The sequence below is a fragment of the Carassius gibelio genome, chromosome B23 (assembly GCF_023724105.1).
Source record: "Carassius gibelio isolate Cgi1373 ecotype wild population from Czech Republic chromosome B23, carGib1.2-hapl.c, whole genome shotgun sequence".
Taxonomy (NCBI): Eukaryota; Metazoa; Chordata; class Actinopteri; order Cypriniformes; family Cyprinidae; genus Carassius; species Carassius gibelio.
Window position 1 is genome coordinate 2,589,785 of NC_068418.1, and position 24,968 is coordinate 2,614,752.

Consider the following 24,968-nt stretch of genomic DNA (forward strand, 5'->3'; position numbering starts at 1 on the left):
AACCTAAACCCTCCCCTCCAGCTGTCTGACCTGAATCTTGTAATCCAAAACTTTTAATAACCCCTGCCAATTCCCCCCCAGAATTTTTTTCTAGGTACATATTAAAATCCCCTGCCAAGACCACCAGCCGGTTCGTATATAATAACGTAAATATTTTTCCCAAAAAACCTTCCCTCTCCTCTCGCTTACTGGGCACATACACATTTATGAACCGCAAGGCCACCCCCCTCCATCTTGCATCCACAAACATCACTCTCCCTGGAACAATCACCCCAGATGTTTCAACTATCACCTCCCAGGAAAAGAATAAAATCCCCACCCCATCCGCCCTCACATTCCCCACTCCCCAAAAGGATGGTCCCCGAGTCCAATCCTTCGAAAAATTCTCCACATCCCTTTCATTCTCCAAGTGACATTCTTGTAAAAACAAAACATCATAATATAAATCTTTAACAGAAAAGAAAACTGCTGTCCGGCGCTCTGCCATTTTCAGCCCTCTTACATTAAATGTTGCCACTCTTAACAGTCCCATTGAAAACCTTTGGACTCTCTCCAAAAGCCCCCATATTGCCCAAAATACTTCCCCAACCTACTTCCCCCCTTATTCCTCCCCATTTTTCCCACATTCTCTTCTTCCCCTTCCTCCCTTTACCCTCCTTGAAACCACTTCAGACCATTCCCCGGATTCTGCTATCATTTCTTCCCCTCCCTCTTCCTCTTCAATACTATCCCCCCAACCAGTGCTTGTTCCTCCCTCCTCATTCTCTTTTCCTTCATAACCCTCCTCATTACAATCTTGACTCACAGAGTCCTCACTAACAGAGTTCTCCAGTTTGCTGTATTTGCATATTTCCCCATTATCAGGGTCACTGGCCTCACTCCAAGCTCTGCGACGGCCAGTCCCAGATGCTGACTCTGCTGCAATCTCCATCTTTGACTCACTATATACTGTCTCTCGTTGATGGGTTGATCCAGTTGCAGGCTCCAAAATGGTCTGCTCCTTATCCACCTCCAACACCCCAGAAAGCACCTCTGTGAAGTCCAGATCTGTCCATCCTGGAGATGCATTAAGCTGCTCCTCTGATCCCACTCCTTTTACCTCCTTTCCATCCAGGGACAAGGTTATCAGATCCCCCACAGTTCCATCCGCTTGTTCCTTCATACCAGCACACTCCTGACTTGATGTACTCATACTTCTCTGATCATTCGCACCTGTCGCTTGTTGAAGATGCCCCTCCCTTTCTGCTGGTAGACTGCTAAGAATGGCCTCCAGGTCTGCCTGCAGATCATGACCTTCCTTCAATATGCTCGCATATGACTTGTTTCTTGAAGGACAGGTACGATAAAGATGATCGGCCTTGCCACAAAGGCTACAAAGTTTTGGTGCGGGGCAGGCAGAAGCAACGTGGTCCGCCTTCCCACAAAACCGACAACGCTGTCCTTCACAGTCTGTTTTAATGTGTCCTTCTCCACCACATCTCCTGCAATACATGGGCTGCCCAGGGTAGTAGAGAAAGCCCCTGTTAGGCCCAATGGAAATGGACCCAGGTAGGTGAATCAGGCTTCCAGGGACTGCGGAGTCCACCTTGAGCTTCACAAAAAACCGCCTCTTTCCAGTCCAAATCCCAAACCGATCCCTCACACGCTCACCTCCTTTCACAGCCTCGCAGTGCCTCTCAAGAAAAGTCATTACCTCCACATCCTCAACAAAAGGATTATATAGGTGGATTGTGAGAGGTAAGTAATCCTGTGCAAACAGAGGGTGCAAACTCAGTCCTTCCAACAACTTGTGCTTTTTATGCCCCCAAGACTCAAAAAAACTCACACAGTCCGTTAAATTGAAGAAGGTCAAATCCATAAATCCCATTGCGGTGAAATTCTGAAGACAGAACACTGATGAAGCTGCTACGTTGAAGACTCCTTTCAAGACATCCACGACCACAAATTCCCTCCTGAAGTTTTCTTTCACAGACCGAACAGCATTCTGCAGCACTTGAATCCGTACAGTATTCTTTAACCGCGCCATCATGGCCGGCAAAGCACCATCTCCCCTCGACGTAGCCATCGCCGCTACACTTGATCTTAGCCAAAAGGCCGAGAAGCAATGCTGCTAAGACGCAGCAGGGAGGAAGCCGGACACGGCGATGCCCATCTCGGCTTTGGTAAGTTTTGGGAGACCTAAAAACGCTGGGGGATGGTGGTAGCCTCCCCTGTCTACAACGTCACCGGGCCTCGTCCCGATTGGCCTGACGGAAAGTACGGCATGGCTCGTAACTCCCAAACGGTTGGTCGCAGAGCCACGTGCCTTATGTCATCGGAATCCTTGGCTCGAGCCGAACGAGACGCAGGTCTCAGATTGGCTCGTCGCTCCGACGAAATTTTCGGGTATTTTGGATTTTGTCGAAAACCTTCTTTTGCAACCTAGCGCCAGGTATTTGGCCCAGTCCCACCCAAATCAGCACAGAAAGCTTCTCTGGAGTCTGACTGTCAATAATCATCCAAAAAAAGAGGAAATTTCCATTCACCTTGGCGAGGGGACCTCAAAACGTGCTAAGGTGGCGTGTCCGAGGTGGCTCGAATGGCTATAACTCCGGGAAGGAGTGAGATCCCTTCACCCAAATCGGCACACCTGTGCAGGGGCTCAGTCCGAGGCCAGGTGAAAAAGGGCGCGGCGACAGGCCACTAGGTGGCGCTGTAAGCGACAACAAAATTAATACAAATCGAAAAAAAGGACAACCAAACAACACGGAGACAGTTACAGCTAGGCTGCAGTCAGTCCAATCTACTTTCAAAGTAAGGTCTGCGCTATGTTCGAACTAAACTACCCACCAGGGTCCAATTTTTCAAGAGCGTAAGTGACTTTGTCTTACAGGCGCACAACACGTATCTCGCATGTGACAGAACTCGCCATTCTGAAACGAAAATAAATAAAAAACTGTAAAAACCTCTTCTGCGTTGTTTCACCAACAATTTCGGGGGAGAGCGCGAACGCAGTCCCCCACTACCATAAATTATGCAGTCGAGATTCTCGCATTTGGGGAATTCGCAGGGGTCAGCATGGTCGGAGTGCAATGGACAAGCCTCACCCTGGGTGAACCGCCTTCTTGATCATGGTGTCTCCCCTGCCAGGTAAGTATGAAGGCCCAGGCGGTCAGCCAGAGGTCTGATTTGCATCTCTACCATCCTCACCAACGGTTAGCCCTCCGCCCCCCCTCCAGGAGAGGAAGGACGGGTGCCTTCCGTTACTGGCCTGGAAACTGCCAAGCTCATGGGCCGGTGCTTCCCAACGCCAGTTTTAGATGACTCTCTTTAAACAAACACACCTGATTCGATGCATCACCTCGTCTGTGAAAGACTTCAAGACCTCAGGTGGGTGCATCGTTAGTGGAAGAGTCCAAGACCCCAGGAGGACACATCAGGAAAAAAGTTTGCAATAAACCACAGCATCTGCAACGGCAGCTCTCATTCCTTGTTCTTCTATTCGACCCAATAAACGGCAATCCCCAAAAAGGGAAAGCACACCGTTCCTGGAGACACTGCAATACCAGGCCGATGCATGGAGTGGACGGAGCAAGCCCCGGCTCCAGCTCCGTGATCTAAAAATCCATTTAATATGTAGTCCCCGGATGGGGGACGTATCAGATATTAAACTGATAAGAACAGATTTTTTTTTTTATTTTTTTTTATTTTTATTTTTTATTTACAATATTTTTCCACTTCACCCCACAAAAACATATATTTCTCTTTTTCCATCCTTATTTTCCACATTTTAGTTTCCATTAACACTTTGTATTTCAACTCATACCACAACTGTTTTGATGTTCTACCTTCTTTTTTCCTTTTTACTTGAGCTTTTCTTTCTTCCCACAATATCTCTTTACCGATACTTATTATGCACCAAATTATTTCCCTTTTTTCAAACTGTACCAACCCTTCTCCTCTTATAATTAAGTCAGGATTCAAAACAATATCGATTATTACTAACCTTAACAATTGTTGTGTTCTTTTCCAAAAACAATGAGCTAAATAACATTCCCAAAAAACATGTTGCAGAGTCTCAACCCATGAACAACCTCTTGGACAACTTCTAATACATGTGGATCCTTGATTATATAATCTTTCTCTCACCGGCAATCTATTCAATGCTGCCAGCCAATTCAAATCCTTCCTCTCATTACTTAAATCTTTATGTTGAATACATTCCCACTTAATTTTTTTCTTACTCAATTCTGCTTTTTGTGTTACTACCATTTTTCCTTTTAAATCTTGATATAATTGTTTATGATTTTTTAGTAACTCTTTCTTTATACACCCAGGATGTGCTCTTAAAAACTAAATTAACTTTTCATATTGCCAAGGTCTACTATCAGCCTTTGGTCCTCTATTGTCTAAGGGAACAATTTTCCTTAAAGGCAAAGCTGCCCACAATTTTACAAAATACGTAGCTTTATGCTGCACATTGTCTATTAGTATCTTACATAAAAAACAAACGTACAGTACTTCTAACTTTAAAGGAATACACACCACCTCTCTACCTCCCTTTTTGGTAGGAATTGGAAAGATTATGGCTAAGTAAATCAAACTAGACAACAGGTCTATCTTAACTACTAACCCCTTCCCCGTAATGCTAAGCTTTCTGCACTTCCAAATATTCAATTTCTTTTTCACCCTCTCAATTTTTTCCTCCTAATTTAATTTAGCCGAATCTTTATGATAAATTTTAACCCCTAAAATTTTGATTCCCGTAGGACACACCGAAAAACCATACCTCACTTCTTTCCTTCCTTTCCATTTTCCACAATACATTAATGTTGATTTGGCATGGTTTATGGCCGAGGCAGTAGCTGCACAATACATTCCCAATATTTGTACAATTTTCTCCAGCCCTCTATCTGTAGATATAAATACAGTTGTATCGTCTGCATACTGAGCTACTTTTACCCGTTCACCCAAACCTCCTGGAATGTGTACTCCCTCAATGTGTTGCTCATTCCTTATTCTTTCTGCCAAAGGCTCTATAAACAAGACATATAACAATGGAGACAGTGGACATCCCTGCCTCACTCCACCCTTTTGTTCAATCGGCTCACTCAAAAACCCATTTATCTTCACCCTACTATATACTTTATTATATAGGACCTTTACCCATGAAATAAACCTTTCCCCAACATTCATTTTCTCTAACACTTTAAATAAAAATTCATGATTAACCCTATCAAAGGCTTTCTCCTGGTCTAGACTCAGTATGCAGAAAGGCAGATCCCTCTCCTCACAGCAAAATCCCCAGTGTTAATTTAACACTCCCCAGTGTTAATTTAACACTCTGAGTGTGGACTCATATAAACACTGAAGCAGTGTTAAAAGTAACACTGAAGCAGAGTTGAAGTTAATGAGATAATGAAGAAGTTATGATTAAGCATTACTGAAGATACCTGATGTTAACAAGCAGACTCACAAACGAGAAAAATCACAATTTGTGTGTCACCATTATAGTGGTCAGTGTTTGCTTTAGTTGGGATCTTGGCTTGTAACTTTTTACTTTTAAAGTTTGTTTGTCAAACCAAGAGCATAAATCATCACGTGATGATGATTATGTTTTAATGTAATTGTTGTTTGACATGAATCACTGAACTCATTTACAGTCTTTTCTCAAAGTAAAACTTCCATTATTGATTGTCACAGCTTTGATTCCACAATGAAAACATCTGTATTTTCTATACATTTTGTAGTTATCTCTCTCAAGTGATTCTGATTTTTTTTTTTTATTAAAGAATTCTGATTTTAGGCACACACAGATAACAATAATCAACGTATGAATCTCAACAACGGTGACAAACAACATATTCAGATAAACAGACCAACTCTGAACATCACAAAACTAGATACAAAAAAATGAATAATAAAAACAGCAAAAATAAAATATAGTTAGAATAAAAAGTTAAAAAGACAGTTCAGCTCATAATTTATTCATGCCGCAATGCATGATGGGAGCCATGGATGAGTTTTTATTGGCTACAACATGCTTTTTTGATGGTCACCGTTGTTGTGATGCTCACGCTGATTCCTGATGTCTGTGTGTCCAAACAAAAGATTACTTTTTTTTTTTTTTTTACGTAGAACTGACTATTAAAAACATGTCATACTATGTCAGAAATGCTGGGTTGCTTACTTTTCTTTTTCACTTAATTTATGTATGCAGTAAAGAAACTTAAACTCAGGCATTCAGGTAACTCTATAACAAATAGCTCAAATCACAATCAATGGCACACACGATTGCCTTTGCTGTGGTCTGTCTAAATAGACTATTAAGTAACTTGAAGGCCTCCATGCTTTAATGTCTTGATTGACATCGTCAAAGTTTTAAAAGATAATGCACTCATCCACTCCCCTTCAACCAGTCCTGTTTGTAGAGCGCAGGTTTATAGTCTCAACACAATGAAAAAACCTTTGCTCTCTCAGACAACCTAATCACATTATTATAATACTATCAGGACCACTATCATCAAAGATGACTGATTGACTATTAGCATATAGTTTGGATTGGCGGAATGGCTCTGTCACGGTTGGGTTAAGGGAAAAACACAAGGAAAGGGTAAGATCCAATAGCAGGTAAGGTTTATTGCACAAACAGGTTAAATACAAAATAAAACTGTCTTGAGAGACAAACCAAACAAAAAGGGAACCGGATGAAACGGGGAACTCGGAAGAACGAGAAGGTAGAGGAAGTCTGGGGAAACGAGAGCATGAGACACATAGGGTAAGGACTCCATAAAGACGACAGAGAAAGACAGCTCTATATAGGGAGACTAATGACTAAGGATAGTCAACACCTGTGCGATCTAATTGGAGTGCAATTACTGTGACGACATGACCAGACAAGCGGAATTAAAGTGCCTATGGTGAAGTGCCTAAGGAGAAGTGCGCTCACTAGGGGACACCCAGGAAACAGAGACTGATAGCGTGACATTACCCCCTCCCCTACGGAGCAGCTACCAGATGCTCCACCTGAAACCCCGGAAATCCCAACAGAAAAAGAGGTAGGAGGGAGGTGAAGCGGAGGCGGACTAGGGGGAGGGACGGAGGGTCAGAAAACAGAGACAAACAACCAGGTGGAATGGAGAGACAGAGACAAAGACAGGACAACCAGGTAAAATGGAAGAAAAGAGACGGAACAACCAGACGTGATGGAAAGGTAGAGACAGGAAGGTGTAACACAAAACAAGGAGTCCAGGAGGGTGGTGGACCGGCGGAAGGAAAGAGGGGAGGGACGGAGGGCCAGGTCCAACGGAGGAAAATAGAAAAAACAAAAAACAAATGAAAACAAAAACATTGGTAAATGGAGGACATTAGGTGATGCCCACCCGGACGGAACAGAGGGCCATCACCCCCATGTGGTCAAAGCAGAAGCCCCCCCAGGACGGAGCGGAAGGCCACCACCTCCACGTGGTCGCGGCCGAAGTCCCCCAGGGCGGAGCGGATGACCACCACGTCCTCTTGGTCACCGCCGGAGTCCCCCAGGACGGAGCGGATGACCACCACGTCCTCATGGTCACCGTGGGAGTCCCCCAGGGCGAAGTGGTCTCGGGCACTGCATCGGGAACGGCCTCCGGCACCGCATCGGGAAAGGTTTCGGGCCCCGCCTCGGTCTCCGGAACCGCAACGGACACCGCCTCGGCTTCGGGCCCCGCCTCGGCCTCCGGAAAAGCATCGGACACCGCCTCGGCCTTGGGCACCGCCTCGGCCTCCGGAACAGCATCGGGCACCGCCTCGGGCACCGCCTCGGCATCGGCCTCTGGAACGGCCTCGGGCACCGCCTCGGCCTCGGGAACAGCATCGGCCTCGGGAACAGCATCGGGCTCCGCCTCGGCATCGGGCACCGCGTCGGCCTCTGGAACGGCATTGGGCACCGCCTCGGCCTTGGGCACCGCCTCGGCATCGGGCACCGCCTCGGCATCGGCCTCTGGAACAGCATCGGGCTCCGCCTCGGCATCGGGCACCGCATCGGCCTCTGGAACAGCATCGGGCACCGCCTCGGCATCGGGCACCGCATCGGCCTCTGGAACAGCATCGGGCACCGCCTCGGCATCGGGCACCGCATCGGCCTCTGGAACAGCATCGGGCACCGCCTCGGCATCGGGCACCGCATCGGCCTCTGGAACAGCATCGGGCACCGCCTCGGCATCGGGCACCGCCTCGGCATCGGGCACCGCCTCGGGAACTGCATCGGCATCGGGAACAGCCTCGGGCACCGCCTCGGGAACTGCATCGGGAACAGCATCGGCATCGGCCTCTGGAACAGCATCGGGCTCCGCCTCGGCATCGGGCACCGCATCAGCATCGGGCACCGCCTCGGCAACAGCATCGGCCTCGGGAACAGCATCGGGCTCCGCCTCGGCATCGGGCACCGCATCGGCCTCTGGAACAGCATCGGGCACCGCATCGGCCTCTGGAACAGCATCGGGCACCGCGTCGGCCTCTGGAACAGCATCGGGCACCGCGTCGGCCTCTGGAACAGCATCGGGCACCGCCTCGGCATCGGGCACCGCCTCGGCATCGGGCACCGCCTCGGCATCGGGCACCGCCTCGGCATCGGACACCGCCTCGGCATCGGGCACCGCCTCGGCATCGGGCACCGCCTCGGCATCGGGCACCGCCTCGGCATCGGCCTCTGGAACAGCCTCGGGCACCGCCTCGGGAACAGCATCGGCCTCGGGAACAGCATCGGCCTCGACCTCTGGAACAGCATCGGGCTCCGCCTCGGCATCGGGCACCGCATCGGCCTCTGGAACAGCATCGGGCACCGCCTCGGCATCGGGCACCGCATCGGCCTCTGGAACAGCATCGGGCACCGCCTCGGCATCGGGCACCGCCTCGGCATCGGGCACCGCCTCGGCATCGGGCACCGCCTCGGGAACTGCATCGGCATCGGGAACAGCCTCGGGCACCGCCTCGGGAACTGCATCGGGAACAGCATCGGCATCGGCCTCTGGAACAGCATCGGGCTCCGCCTCGGCATCGGGCACCGCATCGGCATCGGGCACCGCCTCGGCATCGGGCACCGCCTCGGGAACTGCATCGGCATCGGGAACAGCATCGGGCTCCGCCTCGGCATCGGGCACCGCCTCGGGAACTGCATCGGCATCGGGAACCGCCTCGGGAACTGCATCGGGAACAGCATCGGGCACCGCCTCGGGAACAGCATCGGCCTCGGGAACAGCATCGGCCTCGGCATCGGGCACCGCCTCGGCATCGGGCACCGCCTCGGCATCGGGCACCGCCTCGGGAACTGCATCGGCATCGGGAACAGCATCGGGCTCCGCCTCGGCATCGGGCACCGCCTCGGCATCGGGCACCGCCTCGGCATCGGGCACCGCCTCGGCATCGGGAACAGCCTCGGGCTCCGCCTCGGGAACTGCATCAGGAACAGCATCGGCCTCGGGAACAGCATCGGGCTCCGCCTCGGCATCGGGCACCGCATCGGCATCGGGCACCGCCTCGGCATCGGGCACCGCCTCGGCATCGGGCACCGCCTCGGGAACTGCATCGGCATCGGGAACAGCATCGGGCTCCGCCTCGGCATCGGGCACCGCCTCGGCATCGGGCACCGCCTCGGGAACTGCATCGGGAACAGCCTCGGGCACAGCATCGGCCTCGGGAACAGCCTCGGGCACAGCATCGGCCTCGGGAACAGCATCGGGCTCCGCCTCGGCATCGGGCACCGCATCGGCCTCTGGAACAGCATCGGGCACCGCCTCGGCATCGGGCACCTCCTCGGGAACTGCATCGGGCACCGCCTCGGCATTGGGCACCACCTCGGGAACAGCATCGGTATCGGCCTCTGGAACAGCATCGGGCACCGCCTCGGCATTGGGCACCACCTCGGCATTGGGCACCGCCTCGGGCACCGCCTCGGGAACTGCATCGGGCTCCGCCTCGGGAACTGCATCGGGCTCCGCCTCGGGAACTGCATCGGGCTCCGCCTCGGGAACAGCCTCGGCCTCTGGGACTTTCTCCAGGCCTTGAGGGACGGTCGACGCCTGTCTCCTCCTCCTCCGTCCTCCACGATGGCGAGTCGGCGGCACCTTGTCTGGAGACTCAGGCGTTGAGTCGTCCATCTTAAGCTGTGGCTCTGGGCTGGCGACAATCCTGTGCTGTGGTGCTAGGCTGGCGGCCATCTTGTGCTGTGGCGCTGGGCTGGCGGCCATCTTGTGCTGTGGCGCTGGGCTGGCGGCCATCTTGTACTGTGGCGCTGGGCTGGCGGCCATCTTGTGCGGTGGCGCTGGGCAGGTGGCAGTCTTGTCTGGAACTTCTGGTGTGGTTGTTGCATCCCACTGAGCACGATGGTGCAGGTATTTGGTAAACCCCCAAAAGTCCAGGATCTCTAACCCCTTCATCTCCCATTGAGGTAAAGGATCATCCAGGCAATTATTAAACAAATCTTTAAGTGCTGCATCATTGTAACCTAACCCGACTGCCAAAGTCCAAAACAATTGCGCCAGGCCACCCACCTCGCTTCCCTTTTGATGAAGGGTGGTTAAGTTCCGGAATCTCCTCCTCCGTTCCTCCATGGTGGCTGGGGAACAGATTTTAAATCTCACACCGCTGGATCTAGGCATGATGGAGTCCTTCTGTCACGGTTGGGTTAAGGGAAAAACACAAGGAAAGGGTAAGATCCAATAGCAGGTAAGGTTTATTGCACAAACAGGTTAAATACAAAATAAAACTGTCTTGAGAGACAAACCAAACAAAAAGGGAACCGGATGAAACGGGGAACTCGGAAGAACGAGAAGGTAGAGGAAGTCTGGGGAAACGAGAGCATGAGACACATAGGGTAAGGACTCCATAAAGACGACAGAGAAAGACAGCTCTATATAGGGAGACTAATGACTAAGGATAGTCAACACCTGTGCGATCTAATTGGAGTGCAATTACTGTGACGACATGACCAGACAAGCGGAATTAAAGTGCCTATGGTGAAGTGCCTAAGGAGAAGTGCGCTCACTAGGGGACACCCAGGAAACAGAGACTGATAGCGTGACAGGCTCTCTGTGCATCCATGCAGCATAAGTGCAGGGAGAACAGGGGTAAACAGAACAGAACAAACAATGTATTGCAGATATAATTAATGCTGGTATTTAATGTTTTTTTTTTTTTTTTTTCATGACTATGAAAATTGTAGATTATAACTGAAGGCATCAAAACTATGAATTAACACGTGGAATTATATATGGAATTATATACATAACAAAAAAGTGTGAAACAACTGAAAATATGTCATATTGTAGGTTCTTCAAAGTAGCCACCTTTTGCTTTGATTACTGCTTTGCACACTCTTGGCATTCTCTTGATGAGCTTCAAGAGGTAGTCACCAGAAATGGTCTTCAACAGTCTTGAAGGAGTTCCCCGAGAGATGTTTAGCACTTGTTGGCCCTTTTGCCTTCTGTGTGCGGTCCAGCTCACCCCTAAACCATCTCGATTGGGTTCAGGTCCGGTGACTGTGGAGGCCAGGTCATCTGGCGCAGCACCCCATCACTCTCCTTCTTGCTCAAATATCCCTTGATGCCTTCAGTGTGACTCTACAATTTTCATAGTCAAGAAAATAAAGAAAACTCTTTGAATGAGAAGGTGTGTCCAAACTTTTGGTCTGTACTGTATTTATATATATATATATATATATATATATATATATATATATATATATATATATATACATACACACACACACAAACATTGATAGATGTTGTATTCCTATAGGTAGACGTGATCAGCTGATGCAAGCTTGACTAACGTTACCTGCCAGAACTGATGCTATATGCTTGATTCATGCTTGCACTGGTGTTTTGTGGAAATTGTGAATAGGATCGCAACTTGCTGAGGTCTCACCAAGTATATTTAGCTCATTAGTTGGTTTCATTATGTTTGACTTCTAAACTTAACTCATCTGCTTTTAAGCTAAAAATCTTGAAAATAATAATCTAGGTTTGTCATTGTTAACACACAACACAACATTTGTTGAATCAATGAACAATATTTGATTTAGTCACCTCAAGAATCAATGCCTTAACAAAAGCGCAGCATTGTAAAAATTATTAAAAGGAAAATAAAAGTGAATCCTGACATTAAAAGGCCCAGGCTAACCACAAAGCAAAACAAACAAAACAAAGCACTGCCTGTCAGCAAAATAAATTAAGTGACATAAACCATTTCTGAGCACAGGACACCAACTTTTAAAACATGCCTAGAAATAAAGGCTCAGGCTGTCCAAATGTGCATTTAGTGTTTAGCATTTGAATGCCTTTTAAAGGCCAAGCCTCTGTTGCGTACAAAATCTCTAATGTTTTGAATGGATCTTGTCTCCAAGATAGGTTGTTCCTTTTCCTTGCACTTCTGGCACTGCTCACTGGTGACAGTGACACCGTTTTCAATGAAAGGCCTCATATGTTTCATCACAGCTTGTACCTCCTCCACAGACCATGGTCTCTTCACACACCGCCTTGATGAAACTCGAAAACCTGAACAATTAAAAAAAAAAGATTAAAAGAATAAAAAAGATAAGATACTGTGAGATGTACTTGCAGGTAGGGATGTTGCAGTTCAAAATGGCCAAACAAGCTGGAATTTGTAGACAAAATGTGTGTGATAATAAATTGACTTGATCTGCTAAAAATCTTGTTTGTTTCAATTCAATTCAATTCAAGTTTATTTGTATAGCGCTTTTTACAAAATAAACCGTTACAAAGCAACTTTACAGAAAATTATGTTTCTACAATATTTAGTAGTAGCTAGTAGTTTGTGCACATTTGACAGGATTTTAGAAAAAATAAAAATAATAATAATAATACAAGACGTAGTCAGCTAGACGATGAACTATCAATATTATTAATTAAGTTATTATATGATTCAGTCACACATTTAGCAATAATTGTTAGTTCTGTTTGTTGATTCAAGGTTAGCATCATCTGGGGTCCTCTGAGGGTCAGCATCATCTCTTCTCAGGTGTTCTGGATCCAGACTGGAGCTTGTTTAAATCCTAGTTACCACGGGATGTAAATCCCGTGGCGAAACATAGAAACAAAATACAGACATCATTAGCATAGCTGCTGATCCAACAAAGTAAAATTAGTTTAACCCAAGCTAATGAATAAAAATGCACCTTTGAACAGATGCAACTACACTCACAATTAAAAAGATACATTATTCGAATGCTTGGCGAAAGAGATGTGTTTTTAATCTAGATTTAAACAGAGAGAGTGTGTGTACCCCGAACATTATCAGGAAAACTATTCCAGAGTTTGGGAGCCAAATGTGAGAAAGCTCTACCTCCTTTAGTGGACTTTGCTATCCTAGGAACGACCAAAAGTCCAGCGTTTTGTGACCTTAGGGTGCGTGATGGGTTGTAACGTGGTAGAAGGCTAGTTAGGTACGCTGGAGCTAAACCATTTAGGGCCTTATAGGTAAGTAATGATAATTTGTAACTGATACGGAACTTAATAGGTAGCCAGTGCAGAGACTGTAAAATTGGGGTAATATGATCATATTTTCTTGACCTGGTAAGGACTCTAGCTGCTGCATTTTGGACTACCTGTAGCTTGTTTATTGAAGAAGCAGGACAACCACCTAGAAGTGCATTACAATAGTCCAGTCTAGAGGTCATGAATGCATGAACTAGCTTTTCTGTATCAGAAACAGATAACATGTTTCGTAGCTTGGCAATGTTTCTAAGATGGAAGAATGCAGTTTTTGTAACATTGGAAATATGATTTTCAAAAGACAAATTGCTGTCTAATATAACACCCAGATTTCTGACTGTAGAGGAAGTAACAATACATCCGTCTAGTTGCAGATTGTAATCTACAAGATTCTGTGTAGTGTTTTTTGGTCCAATAATTAGTATCTCTGTCTTATCCGAATTTAATTGGAGAAAATTGTGTGTCATCCAATCTTTTACATTTTTAACACACTCTGTTAGCTTAGATAATTGGGAAGTTTCATCTGGTCTCGTTGAGATATATAGCTGAGTATCATCAGCATAACAGTGGAAGCAAATTCCGTATTTTCTAATAATATTACCAAGGGGCAACATATATATTGAAAATAGAAGGGGACCTAGGACGGATCCTTGTGGCACTCCATATTTTACTGATGATAAATGAGATGACTCCCCGTTTAATGTTTGTTCTCATTAATATGACATTTCATTACACTGCTTGTTAAAAACAAAATACATCCAGCTTCTTTATATGCTTTTTATGTCTAACCAAACATAATGTAAGTGTTGACTGCACATTAGCAAGTGTGCCTAGAGATGGACATGGCACCGCATTTAAATAATACCTTGAGTAACCGAGTCAGGGAGATGAGGTGAACCAGAAGTTGCACAGGCAGCATTCCCCTGGTCATCTAAAAGAAATATTGCACAGAATAAATGTATGGGCTTAGAGAGCCTGTCTGCTGAACAATCAAACACCATTGGCAGGGAGATACATGTAAAACTGCAGACAGCCAATTCTATTATAATAACTATACTCATGGAAAGTGTTGGGAGTAACAGCATTACTAACTGAGTTCAATTTTCAGTAACGGAGTAATCCAATTAATTACTTTTCCCATCGTTGTAACGCCGTTATCTTTACTGAGAATGTAAAGTGTCGCGTTTCTACAATTTGGTTGAATAAGGCGCGAGGTGTCATGCTTTGGCTTGTGGCTACACATCAGCTGCCTGACACCGTTGCAAATACGATGATGATTGGCTGGGTGGGTGGCGCCCTGCTCACGCTGTCTCACTGCATGCTCTGACAACCACTAAACACAAGACGGCATCAGCGATAATGGCATTCTCGAACTGGAAGTACAGGAAATAAAGGCGAGAATGTTTCTGTAACATGCACAGTATGCCCAGGAAAAAAAGACTTTGTCCACTTCTGCCTCAAGCACCTCAAATCTTATGAACCACCTCACATCAACACATGCTAACATGTTACTGTACTGAATATTTAATGCTGTGTTGCTAAATGCCAACAGCTTCACACTTAAGAAACATACAAAATGAAGAAGTGCATTGGTTCAGTACAAATGCAGTTTGAGTGATGGCTAAAATTTTCCATTTAGACAAATGTACAGTTTTCGACCATTAAGGCAGAATTCACTGGAGTGGCAGAGCATTTACATTACCCATTCAAAGTCAAAGGTAAAAAAATAAAATTAAAATAAAAATGTAGTGACCCCACACATCAAATTCACCAAGGCCATTAAACATAAGCATAACGTGAACTGAAAACTAAAGCATAATCTAAGTTCAGAATGAAAAGCAGAATGTTTTGAAAAATTACTGTTCAAATGGTGCATTCTGATGGGATTTCCAGATAGATACAAACAGATTTAAACTACAAATCATCCTAACAATCAAGAGATTTTAGATTCTGTTTATAAAACACTGTTATTTTGCAAAAACAGACACATTAGTAGCCTAACCTGACCAAACAAATTTTTTTTAATGTGTAATATGCAAGGTGTGAGACCATATATGCTGTTTCAGAATGCATCCTTGGCCCAAAGACTTCTGGCAGAATGGTCCAATGTGGAACAGAAATGCTGAAAGGTTTATCCAACATTAATAAGGCTTATGAGAATAAAAGGAATTCTTTCAAAAAGTAATTGGGAAGGTGTGGAGACAACTTCAAACATTTGGATTGCCAATTGATTGGTTGATCTATTGAATTAGTTTTTGTTCATCATGGCTTTAATATACAGTACATTTCTCATCTCAGTTAGCCAAACTACCCTCTAAAATCCCACTCAATCTATTATCAACTCAGATGCATAAAGATAGGCCCAGTGACTTACTGGAAGGCAAAAAGTAAAAAAGTTAGAAAAAAAAACACTTGGAAATGCTTATTGGACAGACACTTGAAGTACATAGACATTCTAAGAAATTTGCAAGTTTGAGGCAATGTTTGATCTAACGGTTTAACGTCATCTTCCAAGTTTGTGAGCATATGCATAATTACAGAATGACTTCAGCAATGACATGAGTGCACCATGGACTTGAGGGCAGTTTGCTTGTGTTGATACTCACTTAGACATAACGAAACATTTGTGCATTATGCTTTTCAGCCGAGCTAATCTTTAAAAATGCTAATGGAGCAGCACAAACACTGCCCTATGTTCACATAGCGGATCAAACCAAGAACTGCGGTTTTTGCATTGGTAACGTCGCAAATATGAGCTTGCTGAAATTCGTCTATACAACAATTCAAACAATGGCGTTTCGCTTATTGTTCAATTGGGTTGACATTGCAAATGAATATAGTCCATGAAAGACGCATTTAAAAAGGCGACTAGTTTGCAGTATTCTCTCGGTTCTCTGCCATATGCCTGAGCTTGCAACCTCATTTGCATGATATGTCATAGTATCTGCCACTACAGTGTTTTTCACCGCAATGGTTTGAACTGATAAAACATTCAAGCAACATGTGTTATGCTTTATAGGTGCGGGTCTGGAACTGACCCATGGCATGAAATTAAACTACTTATGGTATACTGAGAAATGCATTGATTAAGATGATGAATAACACACTTACGTTTGCATCTTACAACCAGGCAGGGAAATGACACGGAAATGGAGTTTCCTTCCCCTATCAGTTGGCATATAAAAACTTGGATATCACCTATACCTTTATTGTAAAGTTGACTAAGACTTTAAAGCCACATTTTTGAATTGACAATAAAAAAAGAGTAACTTTAAACTTTTGCATTGAACTAATTAAAATTCCTTCCTCATTACTACTGCTGTCATTTTATTGGAACAAAACTTCTCTACAGGTGCAGACGAAATACATGATGTTTGAAGCACACCATTGCTTTAAACATGAAAATGCCAAAAGGAATATCTACCTATCAAAGGCTTTGCATAACACTAAAAGCTAAACTTCAGGATAAATCAACCTATAGAGCACTACAGAGTGCTGTCAAAAAGAAGAACAAGAAAAAAAAATGTACACCATAAACTAAAAGCAAAACAGCAGCTAACACAAACTGATAGGGGAAGGAAACTCCATTTCCGTGTCATTTCCCTGCCCGATTCAGCTAGCTTTGGTCAGTGCTGTACCGATTATTCTCTTTCTTCTTCCTATCCACAGCACTGCCACCCAAAACAGCAAGGGAAGGGTTTATTAACCCTGGACTATCCATTTAAGTAATGCAAGAAATATAAAAACAATTCTAAAAAAAAAAAAAAAAAAAAAACATTCTAAGAAACTAAAGTAATTTTGTGTAAAAAAGGTAAAGATCTGTGCACTTGTGTGTGAGACACAGACAAACTCAAGGTATGCAAGGACACTGTCCTTTGGTCTTGTAATGACATCCATGCTCAAACCGGAGTCTTCCACTGTTGAACTCCCAGTGTGTGGCACACTCAGATAAACACCAGTGTTGGGGGGACACCATGGTTAGAAAAGACCATCCATACTGAATGGAGCACATTTACACCGCAGCTGCAAGATGTTTACAATAACACTGAAAATCGTGTTCCATGGAACATCACAGTACTTCTAACCTTTGGTCAATTTCAAAACAAAGGTAAATTCAGACTCACCTCACAAGCAGAAGTGCCTGATCTTATATTGCAGGACTGGACTTCTGGTCTCTCTCTGGTCTCTGTAGAATACAGGAAAGAATATGAGGAAGGCCAGGGAGGGTGGAGTTGTGCATCACTCTAGAAGAAACCACTACATCACTGGTTCAAATGCTTTATAGACACAATACGTTTATATGCCCACAATAACTCAAACAGTCACTGACCTTCAATAGAGACTGTGGATGACATGGTTTGGTCTTGGAAACGGTCTGTAATAGACTCTTGGGCAGCAGTGCTTGTAACAGTAGCAGGAATCTACAAAACACACAGATAGGCTTGCTGTGGCATCACCTGGGAGAGTCATGCAAGTTCAAGATTAACCTGACAACCTGATTGAATGAAAAACGGATTGAATACCACCAAGAAGTGACTTCTGATTTTTGGTTATAATTGTTGGCACTAGCAAGCGATAGGTATTTGTGTAATCTCTGTGGCATCATGAAACTCACACAGCTTAACACACAGTAGCGATTAAGACAGAGATGATTTCATTGTTATCAAGATGTCTAGATATATAGGCTTTAAATCTTGACACCAATTCATAGGAAAAAATCTAAATGACCCACCTCTTTGCGCCAGGGCCATTCTTTCCCACCATAGTCATAGGTGATTTCAGTTCCTGCTGTAATTTCCTTCAGTGCAAAAAGGCAGAGATGTGGCTTCCCTTCTGCTTCGATCAACTTCATTCTGCAATTTGGTGCCTTGTGCTCATCGTTTACCAGTCGACCAAATGACCCATCTTCAAGTGCTCCATCAATACTGCAAATTTACAAGCATCATGCACTAAACAGACGTTTATAGTGACACGCTTTTGAATTGTACTTTAATTTGTAAGCAACTACACTAATGCCATCATCCAATACAAGTATAGATGTTCAATGCATAGTTGATTAATTATTTACTTCAGAAATCCAGACTTCTCACTATAGAAATCTAAACACATTAGTCATTCTGAACCTACCACCATGTCTTTGCTTCCATATGAAATCAAACATGAAGATCGAACATGCATTGTGGTACAGTTTACGTCTGTGTTCAGCTTCAGCTGCATCAATGAGCTCTCCTCTATACTCCACCACAAAGTCTCCTTGATTGAAAACAGCTAAAGTGAAGATCCCACAACCTGCAGACACAACCTTATTAGAGACACAGGGGTAGCAGACTATCCACTGGATACAACTCAGCAACTGCTAATAATCAAAATCAAAAAAAAAATTTTTATTCAACATGTAAAATTATGAATACATGTCCAAGTGTAGAATACAGCAACAGACAGGCCCATTATTAACTAAAATATTATTAAAATACTATTAACAACTTAAATTTATATCGAGGTTTGTACAATTAATAGTCATAGACTAAGCACTGGTCCTAATATCAGTAGAAGAACCAGTGACATGTAACCCCTCAGTTTAGCCTGCAGTGTGTCAAAGTCACTCACCTTTAACTGGATTAATATATTTGATTTCTAACATTGAATTCTTGTCTCTTCCTGCAAGGATGTGATTAATGGCATCCTGAAGGGGAGAAGTTCTCTGTGGCATGACAGAATTTGCTAAGGAAATTAAGAACAAAATATAAACAACACTACTTTTCATCTCACTAATAGCATGGATATTCAAACATTTTCAGTTGAGTTCTATGCTTTCATAACATTCACGGTAACACTTTAGAATAAGGTTCCATTAGTTAATGTTAGTTAATGTATTAATTAACATGAACAAACAATGAATAATTCATTTATTACTGTATTTATTCATCTTTGTTAATGTTAGTTAATGAAAATACAGTTATTCATTGTTAGTTCATGGTAATTCACAGTGCATTAACTAATGTTAACAAGCACAACTTTTGATTTAAATAATGCATTAGTAAATGTTGAAATTAACATGAACTAAGACTTATAAATGCTGTAGAAGGATTGTTCTTGCTTAGTTCATGTTAACGAAAGTAGTTAACTAATATTAACTAATGGAACCTTATTCTAAAGTGTTACCCATTCACATAACATTTCCCTGTTGTCAGTATATCAATGTATTTTAAGTACTGTGAGGGGATATACACAGACAAACAAATAGACACAAGGGTCTGATTTCTATACCCTAAAACATTAGCTCCTAGTTTCACAGACAAGGCTTAAGCTTGTCAGTGCTGTTACTGTGATTATTTTCATAAAAAAAATATATTTGTAAAGGCTTTCTACCTTTTTCCATTGTAACTCTCTCTATATTGTATTTTATTTGACAAATCCCTTCTTTTAATACCGCTGTTGTATTTTTTTTCTTAAAGTTGGGGTGAAATGCTCGTTTTCACTCAATATCCTGTTAATCTTGAGTACCTATAGAGTAGTACTGCATCCTTCATAACTCCAAAAAGTCTTTAGTTTTATTATATTCATAAGAGAAAGATAGTCTGTACCGATTTTTCCCGGAAAAACACGACCGGCTGGAGGCGTGGTGTGTGGGCGGAGCTAAAGAATCACCAGCGCCAGTAGGCTTTTGCGTTGAGAGCGTTTGGAAGCTGTGACATTACCTTGAGGAAAAAAAACCATCATCTAAAACAAACCATGGCTTACAGTCAGATTCAGCGTATATTTATGATCCAGAGGCTGAAACTGAACGAGAGCAGCAGCAGCAGCAACGACTCGCTCCGAGCGGGGCTCGAACCCGGGTCTCCGATGGGAGGCGGATGCACTAACAAGGAGGCAGAGATATTTGAAGCAGTTTTACTCACCGCCTGCGGTTCCAACACACGATCGTGACCCTTTTTCGTGCGGACTGCATTATCCTTAAGAAATAAACGATGTGCAAATCCGTCGTCAAACTGGGCATTGTTTGTAAAACAAGCATCTTCGAAATGCAGGGGAACAAACACAAACACTTGCACAACTCCGTTGATGCTCTGTAAAAATAAACTCCATCCACTGGTCCCTTAATGCTGTTTCTCTTTTGGTCTGTGCAGGGTTGTCTTGCCCTGGCAACCAAAAACACACTTCTTTTGTGACATTTGGCGACGCTCTCGCTCTGATCAGTGAAGTCTGTTGTTCTCTCAGTGCTCTGCTATACGGGAGCGCTTGCTCTTCCGGCAGAAGTGCCCTTATAAGGAAATTCCGCTCCATCTAAAGTCACACAGAGCCATACTCGAAAAAAACTTTCCGAAACTTGTGACAAACCGGAAGGAGTATTTTGGGAACAAAAATACTCCTTCAAACGTACAACTTAATTTTATTAACTTTGTCCATGTTTAGCATGGGAATCCAACTCTTTAACAGTGTAAAAAACTCAGTATGCATGAAATAGCATTTCACCCCCCCTTTAATCGACATTTGATCACCCTCCAAAATTTTTATGTTCTTGGTCATTAGAATGACAAATGTAAGATTGGAAAAAAGATCGGAAACTAGTGAAAAGAGGGACTAAAATACTGCTCATATATGAGAAAACTTTAATGTGGTTCTAATAAAAACTAATATATAATAACGCATGTGTCTGTAACGTTACAGGCATGACAAAAATATAAAAACATGAGGTAACGTTACCATAGATCAGTACTCGTAAAATAAGAAAACACATAGCCTGAGATGGCACAATACAATTTCTTGTCCTTTTAAGCTATATTCATTTCATGGATATTTAAAACAAATCGATTAAACTTATTTTATTTTTTAATTTACCAAAGTTGAAAAGGCCCTGATTTTGTGGAATGATCCGTTAAGTTAAACTTTATATTGTTGTTATTTGCATGTCGCTTTGGACAAAAGCGTCGATAAATACCATAAACATATCTATAAGTTACTTGTCATTCAAAACTTTTAAAACGTTTATCGATTGATTTCTCACCTGTTCTTCACAACGTGCTTTTCCAGAACTCCCGGGAAAATGAATCAGGTGTTCACACGAAGCTCTCTCCCATCCAGCCAATCAAAATGAGTAATGCTAATATGAGCATGTGCAGTGGTCTAATTTCGCGCGTTGTGTATAATCTCCCGCGCTTGTGTATAATTTCCCGCGCCCGTGTGTCGCTGCATGCAGGGACCATGACAACAGATAGGGGGCAGTGGCGGACACACAGATATACAACATATGTCAGGTTTTTGGTACACAAAGACTTTTTAGAAAACCACTTTTTGGGTATTAAAACATGCTGAGAAAAGGTTTTATAAGGTTTATTTTTATGAGGACAGCCAACTGTCCTCCCATACCGGAGGGTCCTCATTACTCTTTGAAATGTCTTGAAATCTGTCCTTCTATGCCCCAAAACAAACAAACACACACACACACACACACACAGACACAGACACACACACAGACAGACAGACAGACAGACACACACACACACACAAACACACACACACACACTGAAGCACGCGCGGTGTTTTCAGCTTCTCGCTATATTGACACATCATGTAGGCTAAACATGTGCACAGTAGAGTATGCTATACATCAAGTAGGCCTAATAGCTAATAATAATAATAGTTTATAAAAAAACACAGAAACTCTGTCTACAACCCACCAAACTAAAAGTTCGGTCTAACTCAGAAAAAAGTAAGAAATTGCACAGTAAAGTATACTTTTAAAAAATCTACTAAAACGTTATTTTAAAGGAATATCACACACGTTTTCCTAGATGTTTTAATTTAAACTTGCCAAAACAATAACAGCTTATTTTTCAAAAACAATTTCTAAAAGTACATTTGTATTTGTATAATGTTTATTATTATTGTCAGCTAAACAGTTTGCTTCCCCTCTCACACATCTTCCACTCATCATCTGTGTCTTAACCTTAATGTCTTTCCTGTGACAATGCCCCTTATCTCTTATTAAGTGAGATCACATTGTATGGTCACTTATTCCTTATATGAACTGTTTCAAATGCAAGACATTGATTGCATGAGATTAAGTTTGTAAATGATAGCCTGTGCCCTTTTGTAGTTTGTACATATACAATTTATCTTCAAACTGTGATAACTGTGACTAAATTCAGTATACAGGTGCTGGTCATATAATTAGAATATCATCAAAAAGTTGATTTATTTGACTAATTCCATTCAAAAAGTGAAACTTGTATATTATATTCATTCATTACCCACAGACTGATATATTTCATGTTTATTTTTATGTTTAATGTTTATTTCCTTTAATTTTGATGTTTATAACTGACAACTAAGGATAATCCCAAATTCAGTATCTCAGAAAATTAGAACATTAGAATATCTCACTTCAAAAAGGACAGGACTTCTGCTGAGTGGTCCAAAGTTATGTTCTCTGATGAATGTAAATTCTTCATTTCCTTTGGATATCAGGGTCCCAGAGTCTGGAGGAAGAGAGGAGAGGCACACAATCCACGTTGCTTGAGGTCCAGTGTAAAGTTTTCACAGTCAGTGATGGTTTGGGGTGCCATGTCATCTGCTGGTGTTGGGTCACTGTGTTTTCTGAGGTCAGAGGTCAACACAGCTGTATACCAGGAAGTTTTAGAGCACTTCATGCTTCCTGCTGCTGACCAACTTTATGGAGATGCAGATTTCATTTTCCAACAGGACTTGGCACCTGCACACAGTGCCAAAGCTACCAGTACCTGGTTTAAGGACCATGGTATCCCTGTTCTTAATTTGCCAGCAAACTCGCCTTACCTTAACCCCATAGAAAATCTGTGGGGTATTGTGAAGAGGAAGATGTGATATGCCAGACCCAAGAATGCAGAAGAGCTGAAGGCCACTATCAGAGTAACCTGGGCTCTCATAACACCTGAGCAGTGCCACAGACTGATCCACTCCATGCCACGCAGCATTGCTGCAGTCATTCAGGCAAAAGGAGCACAACTAAGTATTGAGTGCTGTACATTATCATACTTTTCATTCTCTGAGATACTGAATTTAAGATTTTCCTTAGTGGTCAGTTATAATCATCACAATTAAAAAAAAATAAACATTTTAAATATATCAGTCTATGTGTAAGGAATTAATTTAATATTCAAGTTTCACTTTTTGAAGGGAATTAGTGAAATAAGTCAACTTTTTGGATATTCTAATTATATGACCAGCACCTGTATATACGTCTGCCATATGTTGCCAGTGCCACCCCTCAAAAACTCCTGCCCCCTTCTCGCCACCCCATCAATATTTTTCTAGATCTGCCCCTGCATAGGTACATTAAAAATATATCTACAGAAAGCTTGAAATGTTTTTAAATGAAAAGGAATAGTGTAATGTGTGAATGTTGCATTTCTCTCGTCGGAGAGAGCCAGCACTGTGAATATAACCAAAACAACAGTCCTGTATAAACCGGTTCAGCAAGTGAAAGCCTCATAAGACACTTGTCCATATGAAAGAGCAATTCACACCTTTATCTCGACCCCACAATCCATGAATAACTATCCAAAACCCAACCCCCTCCAGCTGAACAGAATTTGGTCTGTGTTTTGGCTCTTGAGGAACGGTGTGTTACTGGGCTGAAACATGCCTGCACTCAGCAGCACTAGGCTACTATTTGTATTCATAATTTTCTCGCAGCCCATATTATTATTTTCACAAGACCATAATGATGATAACAATTCATCAATTAATAATTAATCATTATTTTACAAAAATCATTGTTATTTGTGATCGTGGATGTTTGCGGGAGGCTTTAAGACCAAGCGGAGTCCTCTGTTCCCGCCTCACAGCGCGCGGGTCTCCGAGGCTTCACTGTCTGCGGTTTGAATTTACTGAATCAGATTGAGGCGAACTTATTGATCATGAGCCCAACATTTAGCAAGGCAGGAAAATTCTAACGGAAAGAAGACATATATCATTGAGCTAATGCTGTTAAAGAGAGAGAGAGAAGTCTAGGACTATTCTTAAACTTGGAGCTCATTATATTAAAGTAGCTACATATCCAAACACCAGAAACGTTATGCATTTTATGAATAATAAATGTTATGAAAAATTATGCATTTTATTTATTCACATGCTAGATGGTTGAAATAATATTTTAGTTCACAACTTTAAGTTCCGTTGTTTAAAAAAATGCTTTATTGGCTAAGGTTTCATAAACCTTCAGTTGTTATGCTCTAAAATCCATGCCATTATTCATTTCACAGTATTTTTACCACCTAAATGACTAATCTTTGAAGTCACAATTCTATAATGGTCAAAATTACTCAGGCCAATGGTATTTTTAATGACATTATTTTATTATTATTATTATTATTATTTGAATAATTGTAGCTTACATAAATAGGTAAAGCAAAACAAATATTCGGATTGTCCCTTATTTTTCCCCTTGTTTTCCTAAAGAATAAACATGTATTTTTTACAAGAATAAACATGATAACATATTATTAATTAATAAAAATA

General features: G+C 43.0%; 2 non-coding genes across 2 annotated transcripts; both read right to left on the reverse strand.

The window, feature by feature from the left end:
- Positions 1-2,973: 2,973 nt before the first annotated feature.
- LOC128012420 (U1 spliceosomal RNA) lies at positions 2,974-3,137 on the reverse strand. Its single transcript, XR_008182943.1, has one exon. It is a non-coding gene; the product is annotated as a U1 spliceosomal RNA (small nuclear RNA).
- A 374-nt stretch (positions 3,138-3,511) lies between these two features.
- Positions 3,512-3,709, reverse strand: LOC128012679 (U2 spliceosomal RNA). Its single transcript, XR_008183172.1, has one exon. It is a non-coding gene; the product is annotated as a U2 spliceosomal RNA (small nuclear RNA).
- Between the last annotated feature and the right edge of the window lie 21,259 nt (positions 3,710-24,968).